Source organism: Geotrypetes seraphini, chromosome 5, assembly GCF_902459505.1.
Source record: "Geotrypetes seraphini chromosome 5, aGeoSer1.1, whole genome shotgun sequence".
Taxonomy (NCBI): domain Eukaryota; kingdom Metazoa; phylum Chordata; class Amphibia; order Gymnophiona; family Dermophiidae; genus Geotrypetes; species Geotrypetes seraphini.
This window is the reverse complement of record NC_047088.1, coordinates 118275487-118284741: the sequence shown is the minus strand read 5'-3', so window position 1 is coordinate 118284741 and position 9255 is coordinate 118275487. Positions and strand designations below refer to the sequence as shown.

General features: G+C 47.3%; 1 long non-coding RNA gene across 1 annotated transcript; it reads left to right on the top strand.

Moving 5' to 3' along the window:
- Positions 1–485: 485 nt before the first annotated feature.
- Positions 486–1206, top strand: LOC117360462. The gene is made up of 2 exons (XR_004539415.1): positions 486–640; positions 1026–1206. It is a non-coding gene; the product is annotated as an uncharacterized LOC117360462 (long non-coding RNA).
- The last annotated feature ends 8049 nt before the right edge of the window (positions 1207–9255 follow it).

The window sequence follows — 9255 nt, the reverse complement described above, 5'->3', positions numbered from 1 at the left end:
CTTTGGGGCTGTGGCCGTGCAGCAGCCGCTAGTGCAGCTTTGTAAAAGAGGCCGATAGTCTTCTTGGTGGAAAACCTTCATATTGTGACATTCCAGCACTGCTGCTGGCTTGTCACAGGCTCAAGGCAGGAAATGTAAGAGCTCAGCAGTTAAGAGAGTCACACCAGGGGTTTGGTCCTGGTTCACAAATAGGCGTGTCTGCCTATCCAAGTTCAGGCATGCAAGATCTAGCTACTGGTAAAGTAATCCTGTGTCCCTTTTTGACCTTTTTGAATCAGCCTAGAACCATTCACACAACACCTTCCAGAGTGTTAGGGAAAGCTCAGGCATATTTCCCTTTGAATAAAACTAGTAGTAATTTACTGACTAGCCTGAAGGGGAGCCAGAGAGAGCCTTGGCCCATTCCAACAGTACCTAGATGTAGGCGGGGGTTCTCTAGAGATAAAAAGGAGCTCCTGACTGAGCAGAGGAAAGAGGGAGAGGAGATAGCGAACAGACCAGTCTCTGGAGAGAAGCATGCAAAAGCCTTTGAACTTGCCTGATGGTAGAGCCCAGCTCAACCCTAGTGAGGATTGGGAAATGCTTATGCTGGAGGAGGATTTCCACAGGCCAGAATTGGAGCTGATTAATGCCTCAGAAGGTATGACAATAGAAGAGGAGGTCATTTCTGAGAATGAGATTCCAGGACAAATGGATGTCTGCTAACAATGCTCAGTCTAGTCCAGCTGTCTAAAATGTGCTTACCTGTTTTTTTGTGTGAAGTATGAACCAGGAAGTGAACTGTTCTGGGGTAACTTCTTATAGGTGCTGAAGGTGAGAAGGTTCCTTTTTGAACTGTGTTTTTCCAGCTGTGGTGATTAAGGGTGATTAAGAACTGTGCAAGAAGCCTATTCTCTTTGCTGTAAAAGTTTCTTTTTGTTGTTTATTTTGTCTCTCCATTTTGAGAACTGGAAGAAACAATGAAATAAGCTTATGGGACATTACTGTGAACTAATTTTGGATTATTTGTTTTCTTTCCCCATCAGAAGCAACTGCAAACTAGTTTTCTTTATCTGCCTGAGAGTCTGGGGAAAAAACCTTGAAACAGCTATGGCTTTACTCTAGCCAAGGCATGGCAACTCTCCTGCTGTGAAAGGCCTGTGGAACCCAGAGTACTACTGTGATGTGCTTAAAGCATTTTGTTTTATTAAAAGTTTGTAATTATCAGTTGCTTATTGTTTTGCTTTTGTGTTTTGTCTTTTTGTGCTTTATTTTTCTGGAATAACAGCCAGCTTCAGTAAGTAGCCCCCATAGCCACACCCTCAATTTGTTGAAAAAAGTTCCCATTGTATTCAAAAAAGCTGTTCTTCAGAACCCACTGGGCTAATTTGGACAAAAAAGGGGTGGGTATTCTAAGATGTTTACCCCTATTGTTCATCACCCCTTCAATAATGACCAGAGCCTCATCCTGGGGTATCTTAGTGTATAATGATACCACATCAAGAGTGACTAGAAAAACATCTCCCTGGGGAACGTTGGTATCCTGAAGGGTCCTAAGCAAATGGGAGGAATCCTTAAGATATGATTTAACCTTAACAGCCTCATCCCTAAGGAAAACATCCAGAAATTTGGACAAAGGTTCTAACAGGCTGTCTCTGGTGTTAACTATGGGCCTCCCAGGGGATTTAGCAAGATTTTTATGGATCTTAGGAACGAAACGGATACTGGGGGTCCTAGGATGTTTCTCCAGCAAGAATTGGTACTCTTTAGAAGTTATCTGGCCCAATTCATAATGCTGAGTAATAAAGGAAAAAATATCTTTCATCAGCGGGCCAGTAGGATTTTCAGAAAGCTTTTTATAAGCTATCGTATCGCTAAGTTGCCGTTGCGCTTCCTCATGATATTGCTGCACATCCTGAATAACAATAGAACCCCCCTTATCAGCTTTCGTAATAATAATATTCTCCATGTCCCTGAGTTGACGTATCGCCAAATGTTGTTGGTACGATAGATTATGTTGTATTTTCGAGGAGTTAGTAGATGTCTCATACTTGGTTATGCCGTCAAGCACCAGATCCTTGAAAGTGGTCACTATCGGGTCCATGATAATAGTGACACTTAGGTGTTTTTTATTCTGTTTAGGGAGAGGGAGCCTTGATAAAGCCCTTGAGTTGTATGGGCGAAACATGTTGGGTGATTGATGTTTCTACCCTCCCGATTAGCGTCGAATCCACAAGCTAAGTACTTTTAGCATATATGTATTCATACAAAAAAAATTTTTAAAAAATTAATATTTGCGATACATGCACACATGAAATATAGATGGGTCCAATGACGAATGGGAGCATAAAGCCCCACACAATGAGATGGTTTGAGTGTGTGGTGGCCCGCTGAGGACCTTAAAATAGTGAAGCCAACATAGAATGGAGTATGGTAAATCAGTGAGATAACATCTTACTGAAGCTGGCTGTTATATGAGAATATTCTTCATTCAAATTTATACAGTTAGTGCCTAGCGTTTCATTATTTTTCTGGAAAACATTTTGCTTTGTCTTGAAAGACCTAGACAATAAATCATTATTTTTCCATCCAAGCCATTTTGACTCGAGTTGTGTTATGTCCTGTGTGCTGGGTGTCATACCTGTTCAGTGCTGTGGGGGTTTTTCTGAGCCAAGCCCCCCCCCCCTGTAGGGCTATCCCATATTGGAAGCATGACTCAGAAGGGTTTATGCCGCCTAGCCGCAAGTGGTCCGAAGACCCCGGCTAGCAACAATATGGCCCTTTTCATCGGCTTAGGCCTGGTTCTATCCCTGCACTTCCCTAATTCTCAGTATCTCATTGGTCCTGCTCAGCACAGGATATCAGCCCCTTCCTATAAGTTATGAACATACTGGGTAATTCTGAGACTCTAACCGCCAGATACCAGGCTGGCACATAGGGGTAATATCATGGTGCACTGTAGCATATGTCCATGTTGGCTAGGCCTTGGTTCTTCTTGAACATGTACTGTGAGGGATTCCAAAACAAATAGTATGACTTAAAAAAACAAATAGCAATCAAGGTGACTGCTTTAAAAAAATCAAAAATCAAATGAGCTTCCACTTAGGCTTGTCAGCCATCACAGAAAAAGACACTTCCCTTGTCATCCATTTTTAAAATTACCATCTAACTAATAATAATAATCTAATATAATAAAAAGCTAGGCCACGCATGCGCAGTTCCATCGCATGCGTCCGTTTTCCATGAGATGTACAGCATCTCAGATAGGAGTGGCATGCGCCCAAAACACTCTCTCCTCCCCCGAGACGGATGTCGGACACGGCGGCTGTCGGCCCGTGCTGTTTTTTGATCTGCCCTGCTCCTTGCCTGAAGTCCTCTCTCCTCCCCCGAGGCTGATGTCGGACGCGGCGGCTGTCTCCCCCGAGGCGGATGATCTTTGTAACATAGTAGGCAGATGCTTATTACCTGATAATATGACACACGACCTACTACTGCTGGAAAAATGGTCAAAAACTTGGCAGCTAAGCTTCAATGCTAAAAAATGCAAGATAATGCACTTGGGCAGGAGAAACCCCTGTAGAACTTATGTACTAAATGGTGAGACCTTGGTTAGAACTACGGCGGAACGCGATCTAGGAGTGATCATTAGCGAGGATATGAAGGTTGCCAATCAAGTGGAGAAGGCTTCCTCCAGGGCAAGACAAATGATGGGGTGTATCCGTAGAGGTTTCGTCAGCAGGAGACCTGAGGTTATGATGCCGTTGTACAGAGCCATGGTAAGGCCTCATTTAGAGTACTGTGTGCAGTTTTGGAGCCCACACTACCGAAAGGACGTGCTGAGGATCGAGTCGGTTCAGCGAACGGCCACCAGGATGGTCATGGGGCTCAAGGATCTCACGTATGAAGAAAGACTAAAGAAGTTGCGGCTGTACTCACTTGAGGAAAGAAGAGAACGGGGAGATATGATTGAAACGTATAAGTACATCACGGGACGCATCGAGTCAGAAGATGATATCTTCTGGCTCACGGGACACTCAACCACCAGAGGGCATCCGCTGAAAATCAGGGGAGGGAAGTTTCATGGCGATCCCAGGAAGTACTTCTTCACCGAGAGAGTGGTGGACCATTGGAACAGACTCCCACCCCAGGTGATAAAGGCCAGTAGCGTAACAGATTTTAAGAAAAAATGGGATACTCACGTGGGATCTTTAAGGGAGTAAACTCAGGGGGGGGATACTTGGAATGGGCAGACTTGGTGGGCAATAGCCCTTTTCTGCCGCTTTTTCTATGTTTCTATGTTTCTATGTTTCTATCTTATGGGAATCAATGTTCTTCGCTCTGCCCTGCTCCTTGCCTTACTATATTTTTAAGTTGAAAGACCAGGAAGCGGCTCCTCTCAGGATCCCCACCTGCGTCGGAAGTCCAATGCAGTCGGGGATCTTGAGAGGAGCCGCCGCCGCCGCCGTGTCTTTCAACTTAAAAATATACTAAGGCAAGGAGCAGGGAAGAATGATCTTCAAAATGGCGGCAAATCGATCTCCGTTCCTCCGGGGGGGGGGGGTGTCTGGGATCGCGGTCACACCGAGGAGCCCAGCAACTTTCCGCTGTCCGGGACCCGACTCATTTGCCGCCCCCCCCCCCTCTTCCCTTACCAAGGGCCCGACTGGCAATTCAATCAGCGTGTGCAGCACTCTTCACATGCTGCTTCGGGCCCTTCTACTGCCCTGATTTACTCTGGCACGTCCGGAGCAAATCAGGGCAGTAGAAGGGCCCGAAGCAGCGTGTGAAGAGTGCTGCATACGCTGCTTGAATCGCCATGTGTAGTCGGGCCCGTGGGAAGGGAAGGGAAGGGGGGGGGCGCCAAAGGACTCGGGCCCGCGTTTGTAGTCGCGACTATGGGAAGGGAAAGAGGGTGGAGGAAACGCTAATGCAGGCACAGGGAACTGGTGTGGGGGGAGGGAATGCAGCTTTGCACAGACAGACAGAGGGAGGAAGGAAGAAAGAAAGACAAGAAGAAAGACACAGGGGCAGGTGCACAGGGAACTGGTGTGGGGGGAGGGAATGCTGCTTTGGACAGACAGAGGGAGGGACACAGAAAGACAAGAAGAAAGACACAGGGGCAGTTGCACAGGGAAATGGTGTGGGGGGAGGAAATGCTGCTTTGGACAGACAGACGGAGGAAGGGACACAGAAAGACAAGAAGAAAGACACAGGGGCAGGTGCGGGACAGCGGGAGTCACGTCAGGAGGGGTGCGGGATGCCGCAGAGGGAACTTTTCCAATGAGTGCAACTGGGCGGCTGTCGGGAGCCTCTGATCATGGGCAGAGCAAGGTAAGTGTATCATAGGGATAAGAAGGAGGAGGGGGGAGAAAAAGGAAGGGACGCCTACTGCTGGACAGGGGGAGAAGGAAAGAGGTGCTGATGGACAGGGGGGGTAAAGAAAAAAGAACGGATGCCTAATGTTGGACAGGGGGAGAAGGAAGGTGCTGCTGGACAGGGGGAGGTAAAACAAAGGGAGAAGGGCTGCTGCTGCATAAGGAAACCTGTGAAGGGGTGGTGGTGGACACAGGGGAGGTAAAAGGAAGGGAGAATGGACAGGGAGAGCAGGCAAGGGGTGGTGATGGACAGCCAAGGAAAAAGAAAGACAGAATGAAAGAAAGCGGCTAAGGAGAGAGAGAGAGAGAGAAAGAAATAAAGAGACAAACACACATATATTCTAGCACCCGTTAATGTAACGGGCTATAAGACTAGTAATAATAATAATTTATTTCTTATATACCGCTATACCTAATGTGACCATTTATTTTTTTCATCAAAATGGGACATCTATTAATATTCAATCCCGCCCCCAATCCCACCTTAGCCCCACCCCCAATTTCTTCCATTCATTTTTCATGTACACACAATATCTTATTATTTCATAATGGTAACCATAAAATTTTTAAAAAACACAAAGCACCCTATACGCAGAGAAAATGTTAATTATCATTTATATTTGGGGGGGGTTTCAACGATGTCACCTCAGTAACTATAGAAAAATAGACAAATATAATGCAAAATATAGACAGCAGATATAAATTCTCAAAACTGACACATTTTTATCACTAGATTGAAAATAAAATCATTTTACCTACCTTTGCTGTCTGGTGATTTCATGAGTCTCTGGTTGCATTTCCTTCTGACTGTGCATCCTATCTTTCATTTCTTTCTGCACTCAGGTCCAACAATTGTCCCTTTCTATTCCCTCCCTCCTTCCTTCCTATCTCCTTAGTGCCCCCAGTGCCTCCTTCCTATGTCCTTAGTGCCCCCAGATCCAGTGTCAGTTCTCCTTTGTACCTTTGTTCCAGGTCTCCCTCTCTCCCTCCTCTGTTATGATCTTGCCTCTCTCTGCTCTTCCTCAGGGGCTCTCCTCCTCTGTCTGCACCTCCCAAAGTCCTGCTTTTGCCTCCTGTCTTTCCCCTTTGGTCCAAGCCTTTATCTCTCTAATCTTTTTTCTACTTAGAACCCCCCTTCTCTGCTGTTTTCTCTCCTTCCTTTATCCCTCCTTCCTATGTCCCCTCACTGCCTTCTAGCCTTTGTCCCACCCCTCCCAAAAAGCTTGCCTGTCTCCCCCAAAGTCAGCCAGTCTGCCTGCCTACCTCCCCCAAAGTCAGCCAGTCTGCCTGCCTACCTCCCCCAGAGCCAGCCAGCCTGCCTTCCTATCTCCCCAGAGCCTGCCTGCCTGCCTCCCCCAAAGCCAGCCTGCCTGTCTCCCCCAAAGTTAGCCAGTCTGCCTGCCTACCTCCCCCAGAGCCTGCCTGCCTGCCTCCCCCAGAGCCTGCCTGCCTGCCTCCCCCAAAGCCTGCCTGCCTACCTCCCTCCCTCCCCCAGAGCCAGCCAGACTGCCTGCCTGCCTACCTCCTTCCCCCCCCCCCCGGAAAACAAAAGCCTCCCTCCAGGCCCGATTTAAACTTCCTCCCCGGTCCACCACCACTGCTCTTCTGCTGCCACTACTCGCACCCGGAAGCCTTCTTCCTGACATCAATTCTGACGTCGGAGAGGACGTTCTAGGCCAGCAAGACAGCGATTGGCTGGCCTGAAACGTCCTCTCCAATGTCGGGAAGAAGGCTTCTGGGTGCGAGTAGTGGCAGCAGAGGAGCAGTGGCGGTAGACCAGTGGAGAAGTTTAAATCAGGCCTGGAGGGAGGGTTGTTTTTTTTTTTTTGGTGCAGCAGGCGAGGGACAGGAAGCAATCGCCTGTCCCGTTGTCCCCGCGCACAGCTTCGGGACGCTGTCCCTGAAAACGGGACATTTTGGCGTCCGAAGCTGTGTATGGGGACAACGGGACAGGGGATCCGAAAACGGGACTGTCCCATTCAAAACGGGACATATGGTCACCTTAGCTATACCAGACGTTCGAAGCGGTTAACTATCCCATGTTATCCCCAAAATTCACTAAAATATAAATAAATATTCCTAACACAAATAGCCACCTGTGGCCAAAGGCACTATCTATAGGAACTGGAAGTCCTTTCATTCCCTTAACATGTAGGTGGTATTCAATGCTTCACATATTATAACAAATGTGTGTGCCTGCTACCTTGACCACTGTCAGGTTGCATATATTCTGTCACAGGATAAGCCTATATGAATATATTGAGAGTGTCCAGGTCACTCAAGGTTTCAAGGTTAGCACACATCACCCTTCAATATCTTTATAATCTATAACCATCTCTCCCTCAGAAGACTTTCTCAATGTGTATCAACTGAAGTAAATGCTGCTTTGTTTACCTCATTGGAATGACTATGAGATGGCATTAGATGTTCCAAAAACAGACAATATTTGTTTATTGTTAGTATAAAGACTTACAAAATTACAGCAGCAAAGGCATAGCAGAAAGGTGTATATTGTCAGTTCAGAATATGCAAAGGAGAGTAGAATTTGCATTCATATGCTTAGCAGGGGGCTAGCAGTTCCCCATAGCATAAGTAAGTGAATCTCTCTGGCTCTACCTGTGATGCACGTGTTTTTTTATACAGAGAAATTCTTCCTTTGTTCCAAAAAAAGCACTTCCCCGAATTCTGGTCATGTACTTCCCTATTGGTACAAAAATGTTACCTAACTATTCCACCCCCCAGTCCACACCTCTCTCACTTCCCCCCCAGGAGGGGGGCCCTTGGAGAAACAGAGAATTCTTCATGAACTTTCTTCCTCCAGCTCTGAGATCCTTAGCACCCTGCAGATGCTATTTTGTAGTTTTACAATTCTGTGCATCTTCAGGATGGCGTCCTTGTAGATAGTCTTATGCAGAAAGTTGGCAAGGGTGACCAGCTCCCCAGTTGTGCTTGGTTCCCATAACTCACTTCAGAGACAGGCAGCAAATATTCTGGTACCAAGTTCTCTCATCTCTCTACATCCACATTGTCCTGCAGGGATCCTTGCTCGTTATAAATGTTTTATGGCTTTCCAGGGTGCCTGGCATATGTGAAGTCATACAGCACTGATAACAGTTCAGCAGAACCTTGGAGAAATATCCTCCCAGCAGGGAATGGAGACAGGAACTTTGCAGCACAAAGGCCAGCTGGGTTAGCATTTCAAAGGTTATATGTGTTCACAGACAGCAAGGTACAAGCTGGGCCTGGCTATGGGAAAATATATGTTAAAAATGTCTGTAGTGTCCAGCATACACAAGCGAGGCCAGTATGTCCAGTTTATCCATCTCACAACCCAGAGAGAGGATTGAACAATAAAGTAGCGAGGGTAGGGGGCATCCAGGATGGAGGTGCCCCATGCGTGCCGCAAAAATCGGGACCCCCCTGACATCCCCCCTGACACTAAGTCCTCCCCCCGCCTTCCAATCTCCCCATCATCTCCCACAAAATTCTGGTGGTCTAGTAGGCTGGGAGGTTCGGATCAGACCCCCCAGCTCAAGAACCCTCCAGCCCAGACATTGCCCCCAATACCTTTCACAAAAAAATCAGGCAGGAGGGATGCCCACTCCCTCCTGCCTTGAAGAGCCACCTCTTCATAATGGCAGCCCTTCCCCCTCCCGGTGCATTCTGGACACACTGGAAGGGGCCTAAGATCCCAATTGGCTCAGTACCCTACCCAATCAGACCTTACTCCCCCCCCCCATATGTGCTGGTGATGTACTAGGACAAGCCTAAGACCCTGATTGGTTCAGGTGCCTAAGGCCCCTCCACTAGACCACCAGGATTTTGTGGGAGGGGAAGGCATGATTGGAAGGTGGGGGACACTGTGATTGATAGCTGGGGTAATAGAGATAAGGGACAGCGC